General features: G+C 44.1%; 1 pseudogene; it reads left to right on the forward strand.

Annotated features, from left to right (window-relative positions):
* The first annotated feature begins 812 nt into the window (after positions 1 to 812).
* LOC147683940 (uncharacterized) overlaps positions 813 to 12,072 on the forward strand; it is a 65,068-nt pseudogene continuing 53,808 nt past the window's right edge.

The raw sequence follows: 12,072 nt of genomic DNA on the forward strand, positions 1-12,072 counted from the left end.
ACTTTCCTTCTACTATAGATCCCTTTTGTACAGTAATGAAAGAGTGGCTAGAATTAGCATGGTGGGGATGTGGGCCATTATAGAGCATTTGCAAACAAATACATGGCTAAATGAAGCAGGTGGTTCCACAAAACGTTTTTACCAGCCATTCTGTTAGACGGCAATAGGGTATTTTTTATTAACCCACACACACACATCTCTGGGTTCTACATGCTTTTTAGCCCTTTAGAAATATTGACACCTGCAAATATAGAAATTAATTTAAAGATATCTTGGGACCATAACCCAATAGGTTTTAATGTGGAAATTGGGAACAGAGGGGAGTTGGATCAACATCTTCAGTGGACATTCACCCAATGCCTCCTGCTACGTCCAGTGTTTCTTTGAATAATGAAAGAGATGGTTTGGCTTTATATGGAATAAAAGTGGTGTTGAACTATTTGGGATATATTAAAAATCATTATTAGGGAATTAAAGTATGTTTCTCAATTTTGAAGAATAGGGCTTAGAGCACCCACAGTAAGCAGTTATTTGCACCTGAAATTAAAAATGAGATTGTAATGGGAAAGGATGTATTAGAGATGAAGAGAAGTGTCTCTATACCTCTTGGTAATTGGGTCTCATTAATTTAAATCCTGCTGGGAGTTTGAGATGTCAGCACACTAGAGTGTTTCTATTTATATAGCACTTTGAGGGGAGCAATTAACTGATATTTATCCTCCCTGCAGTTGGCATATGATCAACGAGCAACTGGGTCTTAATTTAGTTGAATCCAGCCTGCAGAATTACTTCTGATCTAGTGGCAGACTAAGATGCTGGCCAAGCCTACTGATAATGCAGGTCCAAAATACTTCTGGAAAATTGAGAGTGTGCCTGAAGACCAGTGCCTCATTCTCGTGGACGGTGCCACAAACCAGTATGTGCTGGTGCTGGTGCTGCCACTCGGTGCTGCACTGGCAAACTGCCTTCTGGGCATAACAGACAATGAGAAATTGGAAGTATACAACCAAAGAGCAGTACACTGGTAGAGTGGCAGTGCAAAATATGGGACCTGAATGTACAGGAGAACAGACGCAACAAACCTGTGAAAAATAATAAGTTAAACTTTAAGCTTGATATTTACACACACAAATAACACAAGGTCTACACTGTAATATTAGGTACATACAAAATCTTTCAGATATTCTGAGTTGTGGAGAAAAACTTTTGGTCACGTCCTGACTGGGAATCAAATGAGTTCTACTCTTAGTTCAACTGTCATTAGGATTGGAATCAATCTACTTCCACTCTTAATTTGACTATCATCACTCCTCATTTCACCCTTATTTAGACTGTCCCCATTCCACATCTCAGGTTCAACCACATGGCACTTGACCAACATCCTTGCATTCCACCATTTTCCCTCTAATAATACTTTATCCCCTCCCCACATCACTGATTTGTTTGGAACAAGATCACCTGGAATAACCCTTCCCTTGACTTTCTCTAAGTGTTCTATCCCCATGACTTTGTTCCCCTTGAATTATGTCTTTGTACATAGGTATTCTGGTAGTCACTGACCTTCTTTCCCAATGACTCCAGATTCACGTTATCCTTAACTGTCCTTTCCAACCACAGAGGGACTGCAGTAGTACATGCTACTCTTCAGTTCAATAGGAAAAATTAAGTTTCACCAGTGATGGTGGCTTGGTTCTATAAGTACATGACATATTTTTAAATAATTGTTTGCATTCCAACCATGTACACAAAGCCAATGGTACACATTCACTCAATGCTCGAACCTTTTCACTAGACCATTTTCCCCAGGGTGATACACAGCGGTGCGATAATGTTTGATACCTTCCAACTTTAGAAAATTACTGAATTCCATTTACATAAATTGTGCGATATAGTCCAATACCAAAATTTCAGGACAACCATCTCTCCTGAAAATCTCTTCACTGAATGATATTACATGATTGGCATTGATCTCTCCCAAGAATGCCACCTTCGGCCACTTGGAAAATAAATCTATTAATACCATAGCATATCTATTTTCTTGTCCTAAGCTATCAAACTGCCCACAAATATCAATGGCTAACTTTTCCCAGGCTCGCTTGGTAAAAGCAGTAGTGGCAATGAGAGTTTCTGTGACAATATGTGACTTTTCACTGCAGGTACATGGATACAATCCATCACAAATCTATTGACATTTTCATTCTTTCCCGGTCACCAAAAATCGATACGTGCCCTGTGTTTCATGGTTCCATGGTTTCATGGCAGAAATTCCCTCATGACCTTCGTGCAATAATTTAAACAATCGGCGATGCAATCCTTTTGGAAACAGTAGTCTGTCTCTGCTCCTAACAAAGCAAACAGAAGATGATTGATGGAGCGCTGCATTTTTTCAGACACTCACCCCCAGTAAGACATCTGGTTTGAATCCATCATTGTTCTTTAGCTCACTTCACCACCCCACTTTAGACCCAGCCATATGCAAATCAGCATTGACCCTGTTCCTCATGTGAACAGTCCAGTCTGAACTGCTAAGCCAGGTCTTCCCAGGACCGGAACCAGGCATCCTGGGACCGGTTTCGGTGTAACACCCCTCATCACCCAGGATAGCCTGAATCCAGTGGCAAAGTGAGCTAAAGAACAATGATGGATTCAACCCAGATCTGTGACTAGGGGTGGGTGTCTGATGAAATGTTTCTACTTCACTTGCCTCAAATTTGCATTTTTCCAAAGCAATTGTTAGTCATGCTTGCTCCAACCTCAACAATACCTCATTCAATTTGGCAACACGTTCTCTCATGTCACTTCCCCTCTCAAAATGTCATCTTGAAAGCATAAGATGTTTGAAAATCCACTCAGCACACCCTGCATTACGTCTGAAACACTGTAGATGCATATGGCAATCAGAAGGGCATGCATATGAATTAATACATACCTTCAGGTGTAATAAATGATGTTAGGTGCTTGGACTTGGCATACAGATATATCTGGTGGTATGTGCTAAACAAATCTAACGTGGAGTAACATTTTGCACTTCTTACACTCATTATCATCTCGCTGATGAGGGGAAGGGGGTGACAATCTACCCATATGCAATTGTTCAAGTCCCTCAAGTAGACATACATTCATATATTGCCCTTAGCCTTCTTGGCAAGTACAATGGTGCTAAGCCATTCTGAGGGCCTCAATGGGCATAATGACTCTGGCCTTGCACAAACAATCCAGGCAGAAACATCAGTAAACATGCGCTACTCAGTGTTTGAAAGGATCTGGAATTGGCGCCATCAGATAGGAAGAAGAGATATCTCTTCAAGATACCCTAGAAAGATTATCTAAGTAGCTGTGCAAACTACAGGGCGATAACTCTTTTTTCAACCCCAGGCAAAGTGTTCAACAGAGTCACCCCTAATAGAATAAAAGAATATGTTGATGCTCAGTTGTGTGTCCAGCAAGCTGACTTCTGCAAAGTTAGGTCCTACACAGACCAAATTGCAACACTGTGCATCATCTTTGAGCAGTCGATGGAATGGAACTCACCTCTCTATGTCAACTTCATCAACTATGAGAAGGCATTCAACAGTGTGGACATAGAGACCTTTTGGAAACTTCTCTGCCTCCACGGTGTGCCAGACAAAATCATAAGAATCTTCAGGAACTCTTATATGGGAATGTCCCACAAGATAGTCCATGGAGGACAACTCATGGAAACCTTGCAAGTGTAGATGGTAGTCCACCAGGATTGTTTGCTTTTGTCTTTTTCCTTCCTGCTTGCCATTGACTGGATCATGAAGACATCCACAGCAAGGAGCAGAACTGGGATCCAGTGGACACTTTGGGTGCAGCTTGACGGTCTGGGCTTTGCAGACAAACCTGATCCTAATCTCTCACACCATCTGCAGATGCATGAGAAGACTGACAATGTGGCAGCCACATCAGAACAACTCGGCCTCAACATCCACAGGGAAAAAACAAGATTTGTAAGGCTAACAAGACCAGCACAACAGCAGTCATTTTTGCAGGCAGGTGATGCACTGGAAGAGGTTAAAGCATTCACCTACCTGGGCAGTGTCATAGACAAGCAAGGAGGCACAGATGCCAATGTCAAGGTAAGAATCAGCTAAGCAAGGGGTGCCTTCATTCAGCTGAAGAAGATCTGGAGCTCCAAGGACCTAACGCCGCAAAAAAAGATCAGGAATTCAGTCCTTTTATATGAAGTAGAAATTTGGGGGACAACAGTGACCACCATCAACAAGTTCCAGACCTTCATCAACACCTGTCTGAAGAAAGTCCTCCAACTCCTCTGGCCAATCATCATCAGCAGCAACTATGGCAGCAGACTTTCCAACTCCCTGCTCATGAAGAAATCAGGAAAAAGATGCTGGAGCTGGATAGGTCACACCCTCTGCAAGCTGCATCAAACACCACCATGCATACCCTAACTCTGATCCCTCAAGGTAAAAGGAAAAAAGGAAGGCCAAGAAATACCTGGTGCTGAGGCCTCGAGGCTGGCTGCAAGAAGATGGGTTACACCAGCAGTTAGATAAAAGAAAAGCCCCAGGACAAAGATGGCTGGAGAGTCCTGGTTGATGATCTACTTCCCAAGAGGGGTAGTAGGCATAAGTAATTAAGTAAGCAGGAAGTCATTTAAGCTGTCACCCATACAGCAATCAATTAAACCATAAAATAATCACTGTGTCAAAATTAGCTTTTTCAATGTTAGACCTTTCCTGGACCCACTTCAGTGACTCCACATAGACTACATTGGAAGAGTAAAAAAAGATATGGATATTATCATTTCATATATTTTTATTGCATGTTAGTTCAGTGCTCTTCATCCAATGGCTATGCCCAAGCACCAACAGTGGAAGGGATGGAATGAGGCTAGGACTTGGAATAAGGGAAAGGGGATTTGGAGGATATGTCTGAAGAATATTTCAGTATTCCAAGAAATGTATGTCTTAACACTCAAAAACACTGCTATTTTTCCCTGAAATAATTACTAGAATGCCTAATGAGCATATGACCTGTACTGAAAATGCAAGTATGGGCCCACACACGTCAAAGTGTCTGATAAATCTTGAATCAAAGTTTCCCTCAGTGCTAGGCTTCTTTCTAAATAGTTCTTAGGAATCTGCAGCATCAAGTAAAAATGGAGTGAGTTGCAGAGGTGACAGATGACAGGAGATAAAAATAAGATACTTAAGTGATGAGACTCTGACTCAGACTGGCATTGGATATGACCTATTGAGGTTAAACTCTGCTGCTTCCGCACAAAACCTTGAGTGGAGTGATCAGCACAGGAAAATTACAGTACCCATGACTCTCCACTACCATCCTGAGGAACCGGAGATGGGGTCAAGACCTCTTGGGTGAAAAGAGGGAGCTTACCCCACTGTCAAAACAGTGCCATCCCTTCTGAAGCTACATATTAGACGAGACACCTTGGAAGCCACCAAACAGATGCTTAAACATGTCAAGTCATACTGGGCTGAACCATTATGCTTAGATTGAATCTCTAAAGATAGGGGACCTTGGGGTTAAAGCACAGTGGGGCAAGAGAAAAGGGTGCAGTAACTAATTCTTTTTATGCATACTTCTATTCATCTTTTTCTCTTTTCCTCCCTGCGCTTCCTTGCTTTCAAATTACCAGATGTCATCCAGGTGTTATTAGATATTTCCTTCGAGATAACTTGTACATTGAGGTTTACATTTTGATCAGGAAAGGGACAGTTTGGATAGATAATGAGTGGTTGTTGTTAATTGTTAATTTCGGCAGACCTTACACCCCTTTATAGCTATAGATACTTGTATCACTCAATCATTTATTCGGTATAAAGAACAATAGACCATAAACGCACATAAAAAATATTGCACATAACTATAAACACACATAGAAGATTAAAATCATTGTACAATGAAGAATATTTTAAAAGTGTTAAAAACTGTTAAATTACAAGACAAACCCATCAGTTAAAGCATCATATATCCAAGCAAGCTGAGCAGCATGACCCTAAAATTACGAAGGAATATTGCACGCAGCTATGAACACACAAGCAGAATTAAAATAAGCAAAAAGCTAAGAAGGTGTTTGGCAGGATGCACAGGGGGCATTCCGAATTTCAAAAGTGATATATCAGAAAATTCATTAGACATCGGAAATCTAAAAAGGGAACCTAGGATGCGAAAACAGAATTAAATTGCAGAACACTAATACATAATAGAGGATAGAAGCTGCAATTAAAGCACCAAGAGGGGGGATAAAGAGAGGGCAAAGACCTCAGATAGGGTCCGCCATATGCTCCTACTATCCCCCGTTAAATAAAATAAGCCCTACACTTCTACCAAGTTCAGTGCACTGAACCGCACTGCGCATAAAGTTCTGTCGGGCTATCCCAACTATGGGGCCTATTACGATTGCGGATTTCCCGCATCCTCTGGGCCGGCGGAAGCCACCGCCGGCCCGGAGGATGTGGGAAAACCGCCGCGGATGCTTGAAAGACCCACCGCCAAATTAGGATGGCTGGTGGGTCTTGGAATCTGTCCGCCGCTTTTCCGCAGCGGTCGCCTTCCAACCCCGGCGGAAAAGCATTAACATGGCTGGCGGTGTCTATCAGACACCGCCAGCCATATTATGATGAAGTAGAAAGTATGCTTTTCCATGGCGGCTTTTCCGCCGTGGAAAAGCATACAGACCTTCACTTCGGGGGCCCGTTGCGGGCCCCCTGGGTGAAGGGGGGGTAGGGGGTGCACATGGGGCGTACCTATGGTACCCCCCTGCATTTGCGTGAACAAAGCGGCAGGCACCGCACGGTGCCTGCCCCTGCCGCTTTGTGCACGCAAATGCCGTGCATGCAGTTTTAACATTGCGGCGGGTGCAGCTTGAAGCTGCACCAGCCGCAATGTTAAAAAAAAAAGGGATGTGACCACCACCCTGGCGGTCACATCCTAATCTGCACGGAGGGACCGCTGCTGCCCCTGCGGACGGTCCCTCCTACTCTATGGTGGCGGACGGACTCAGGTCCGTCCGCCATCATAATCGGCCCCATAGTGTGTTTAGTCCTAATCGCTGCTTTCAGGAAGCCACAAACTGAGAAAACAAATTCAGGGGAGCACAAGGATTGTAAGTGAAGGAGAGCAGGACTGCAGTGGCGAAGGTATAGCCTCCATAATAGGGGAATCAAAAAGTGCAGCCGTGCTATACTGTGCAAAGTGCAAGAAATATTGGACAGTGCGATTATTGCAGGGACAACAGGAGACCACATTCCCTACAGAATCGAAAGAATGTTTAAAAAAGAAATACCAGTAGATTGTACCAGCTCGGAAGCGAAAACGTAAGAACCGCTCCCATCTGGTCATTCAGGGCCAAATACAGCTGGAGTTGTCATTACAAAAGAGATTGTAGTGTTGCAACACCAAGGGTTTAGAAACGTTCAGATTTTAACCTAGTATTTGCTCAGTGAGCCGTAAATATTGATTTCACCTCGGAATTGGCATTATTGGGAATGTGGCTGGGTACAGAGTACCACCAGGGTGAGCTGAGGGAGCTGAAAGTGTCTTGTAAATAGCTCAGCCATGGTATAGAGGAAGCCTTGTCCAATGTCATGCAGTCGAATATATTGTCCTTACATTATTAAAGATGCCAACCCATAATAAAAGCGGCACCATCTGATTTGTATCCTCAATAAAACCCTGGTTTAGCTCGAAGTGCATGATGAGGGTGGAGGTGGATAGTGGTGCACTTAAAAGCCTTCGGAGAAAACAGTTTTTCTCTGCCTGAATGGAGCTGCACTTGCTAAAATCCCAATCTGCCGCTCCATAAGTAGCCACACTAATACATTGGGAGTTAAAGACTTTCAAAGGTGGAGACAGTGTGCCCCTTATTTGTGGTGTGATGAAGTTGCTTACTGTGCCTGCAATTTTGCTTAACTTAGTACAAACCTGAACACAATTGGGATTCCATGACCCTGAGGAACTATAATTGAATCCCAGGTGAACACAATTTTAAACGGACGTCAGAACATGCCCGTTAATACTGATTCATTTGGGCGGCAGGACATGATGTGCGACTTAGAATATTTAGTATTAACATCCAATTTATGCACAAAGGAAACAAAACAATCCACCTGATGTCTCAGGGCTTTTGGGGTAAGGGCCAATAATACTGCATTGTCAGCGTATAACAGAGCAGGAGCTGGGGAGTCTGCAATTCTAGGTATGTCTCTGTGGGTAGAGGCTAGGTGAGCTGTTAAACCGTTAATATATAAAATGAATAAAAGAGGCGCCAATATGCAACCCTGCCTCACCCCACTCTTTAAGCTGTATTCAGGAGAAAGTTCCCCAAGCGAAGTTAAATGGATCCGTGCAGTAAGGTCCAAGTGCAGACAATATAAAAAGTTCACATGGGGTGGATCCACACCTTCATCCAGCAACATTAACCAAAGTTTGGTTCAGTCCACCTTATCAAAGGCAGTGGATAAATCAACCTAGATATATGGGGGTGCACTTGGCCTTAGTATATTTGGAGATTGTCAAAGCCAGATTCAGACATTGTTCGTTCATACCAGATTTAGGTCAAAACCCAAATTGAAAATGGGAAAGTATATCAGCTGCCCAATCCACCAGACTGTCGAAGATGGCTCGGCCAATGATTTTAATCATGCTATCAATGAGCGAAATTGGTCGATAACACTTGGGCGACAATCGGTCTACCTTTTTGAATATGGGGACTATTGTCACAAAAGACCATGAGGGAGAGATAGAAAGAGATAGGGAAGTGTTAAAAGTATTCGTAATGAGTGGGCCCCACAATTTGGGCATGGATTTCATCAGGTCTGTTGGTACCCTGTCTGGACCTGGGGCTTTACCCCTTACTGTGCAGGATCGTTGACTCAACTTCCTCCAAAGTTAGCAAAAGTGGGGACGAAATCTGTAATGCGATGTGAAGAAGAGTGGACTGGATAGGCTATTCCACAGTGTGGTAAATAGAGGCAAAGTGAGTAACCCAATCCGCACAAGATATTATTTCGGAGAGGGGGATTAGTGGGAGAATTCCTGCACCGTATACATTTTTTCTGCGTCCCAAAAGAGTTTTGTTAGACCTGGCATCCTTGGCGTGGTTCCGCTGACTTTTTGCCTCTACCTAGTGTATTTTTGACACTGTGCTGGATTTCGTTTTTGCTGGTTTAGATGCTTTGGGGACTTTGCCACTGCTGATCAGTGCCAAATCGCAAGTGCTCCCTGTGTAAAATATTATTGTAATTTTTTATCCATGATTGGTATAGTTTGTTTTACCAGTAGGTCCCTAGTAAAGTGCACTGCATGTGCAGGGCTGGTAATTCAAATGCTACTAGTGGGCCTGCAGCACTGATTGTGCCACTCACTAGAGTAGCCCCAAAGAGATGTCTCAGGCCTGCCACGGCAGTGCCTGGGCGCAGTTTGCTAACTGCCATGTTGTCCTGGTCAGTGTACTCACTTGCCGGGCCTAACCCTTCCCTTTTCTAACACATTGGACAACCCTATGGTAGGCCCAAGGTACCCACCTGGGCAGGGTGCAGTGAATGTGAAAGGTAGGACATGCATCATTGTGGGTAACTTGTTCTAATAGTGAAATAATGCCAATTTCGTTTTTCACTATTGAAAGGTTATCTTGCCCATAGGACAGAATGGGGAATGCTGTGTTACATGTTTACCTGCATATCTTCCCATAGAAGTAAGATAGAAAATTTAAATCTGGTACCCCTGATTTCAGAATTTAATAACACAGCTTTTAGGAAGGATGGTTTTTAAATTCAGTGTTCGAAAAAAGCACTTTTAGAAAGTGGCCTTTTTCTTGTTCAACCTTTCTGTTGCCTCTGCCTGTTTGTGTATTGACTGTCTGGTTTGGGAGTGACAGGGCCTGGGGTGGCTCCAGGAGTCTGGGTGGTTCAGCACTAGGGTGAATAGACCAATCTGCATGTGTAGTGGTGGGAGGAGTAGCACCTCGGCATGAATAGGGCTTTGCCTGCCTTCCACAATGCTGGCTCTACCTCCTGTGGTGCGACTGATGACCCTGCCCATACTGAAAAAGGAAGAAGTTGTGCACTGGCAGAGTGCACCCAGAACTGGTTTGGACTGGGTCCAGGACCCCTCACACATAAAGAATAAAGACTTTTGGGGTATAAATATCAGAGCTGAAACCCCTAAAAGTTAGACTACTTCATAATGAAGAGGAATCCCTGCCAAAGAAGATCAGCTGAAGAGACAGAGGAGAAGTACTGCCCTTGCTGTGTGTCTGGGGTTGGCCTGCAGTTTTCTGTTTCTACTAGGGAGAGATCTAAATGACTTTGCTGTGTGATGGGTCCCCTTCTTGGAGAAAGACTTTGCTGTGTGCTGTGTCCCTCTGAAGAAAAGTCTCCAAGGGCCTGAGAAGAGCTGGCCTCCTGTTTCTGAAGTCCCAGGCACAAAAGGACTTCACCCCCAGCTTCCCTGAACTCCCTTGCTGGGAATTCCAGTCTGCCAGAAGGACCTGTAACTGTGTGTGAAGCCTTTTTGCTGAAAGGAGCTGGAAGCGGGAAGCAATGAGAGAAGCGTGACGTCGCCACAGCAGCTGCTGTCACATCACCGAGGAAGCGTGTTGCTACTGCCACTGTCTGCCGTCCCATCACCTGAGAAGCATGCCGCCACACAGAGGGTGCTGTCGTATCAGCGGAGAAGCGTGTCGCAGGGCCGTCACATCACTGAGCAAGCGCGCTGCTGCTGATTGCCGCTGCAACACAGGAGAAGCGTGTTGCAGTCACTGAGGGTGTTGTCACATCACCGGGGAAGCATGTCGCAGGCCTTGTCGTGGATCAGAAATCCACCTAGTTCGCCGCACGGATGTAGATCGTGCATGCATTGCCTCTACGTTGTTGCATCGCAGTCAAGGCACCATTTTCTCGCATCGCACCAGATCGTCGCAACGCATCGAGGTGCCATCATGTCGCATCGGAACCGGGGCGCAGGAAGAATCAATGCATCGCATTCTCTGGGACCCTTTTGTTTGTTTTGCATTACGCATCCCAGGTACTTTATGAGTAAAGTGTCGCATTTCATCATCTACAAGTTTATTTTACCAACAACCTTTCTAAAGATATTCTACTGAGTTTTAGTATGTTGGATGTTTGTCGTTTTGGTCTTGTTTAGTTTAGATATATATATTTTATTTTTCTGAACTGGTGTAGTGTCCATTTGTGGTGTTTTCACTGTGTTACTGTGAGTGTTGTTACAAATACTTTACACATTGCCTTTGGGATAAGCCTGCCTGGTCGTTCCAAGCTACCAAGGGGGTGAGCAGGGTTTATCTAAATTGTGTATCCCCCTTACCCTGACTAGAAGCAAGGGTCTCTATTTGGACAAAGGTATCTACTGCCAGCTAGAGACCCCCATTTCTAACAGGTTTACTATCCTTTCCCTGGGACGTGAGTCCCTTTTCCTAATTGCAAGGGCGGATTTGTACTCAGTGCATGCCATGGAGATTTCAGACCTATTCCTAGGGCGTGCGTTGAGGGCTTACCTTAGCCTCCTATTAGCCAATCAGCAAGCCCCATCGAACCATCTTGGGTACGTGCTTGGGATACGGATAGGCTTAAGCACAGAGTCCCTAATTGCATGCATTAGCTGTCTGAAAAGTGTGCCAAGAATCCGGGGCATTCTCCCCAAGATAATAACAAACTTTGTTACTGTGTAATTAAGTAAAACCGTGAGTGACTCTTCTGGATTATTCATATGTCAGAGTAGGCGGAGGCCATTGAACAGATTGTTGCTTGAAGGAAGCTAAGTTACTATTATGTGCCAAGCCCTTAAGCGGTAAATGCAAAGAAGCACCCCAATCTGTAGGCAGAATCTCACTTATGGAGAACCAAGGTAAAAAGTCTCAGCAGACAAACATATAATCTATGAGGGAAGCTCTCTTACCGCCTTTAAATGATGTCTGTGTAATGCATGCACCCCCAAGGTTTTCGAATAGAACAACCAAACCGCGGTTGGTAAGATATCTAGAAAGTTTGGCACCCCTAGCATCTTGCCCAGTACAGTGCCTATTTATGACAGCATCTTTGTTGG

The sequence above is a fragment of the Lissotriton vulgaris genome, chromosome 11 (assembly GCF_964263255.1).
Source record: "Lissotriton vulgaris chromosome 11, aLisVul1.2, whole genome shotgun sequence".
Lineage (NCBI taxonomy): Eukaryota > Metazoa > Chordata > Amphibia > Caudata > Salamandridae > Lissotriton > Lissotriton vulgaris.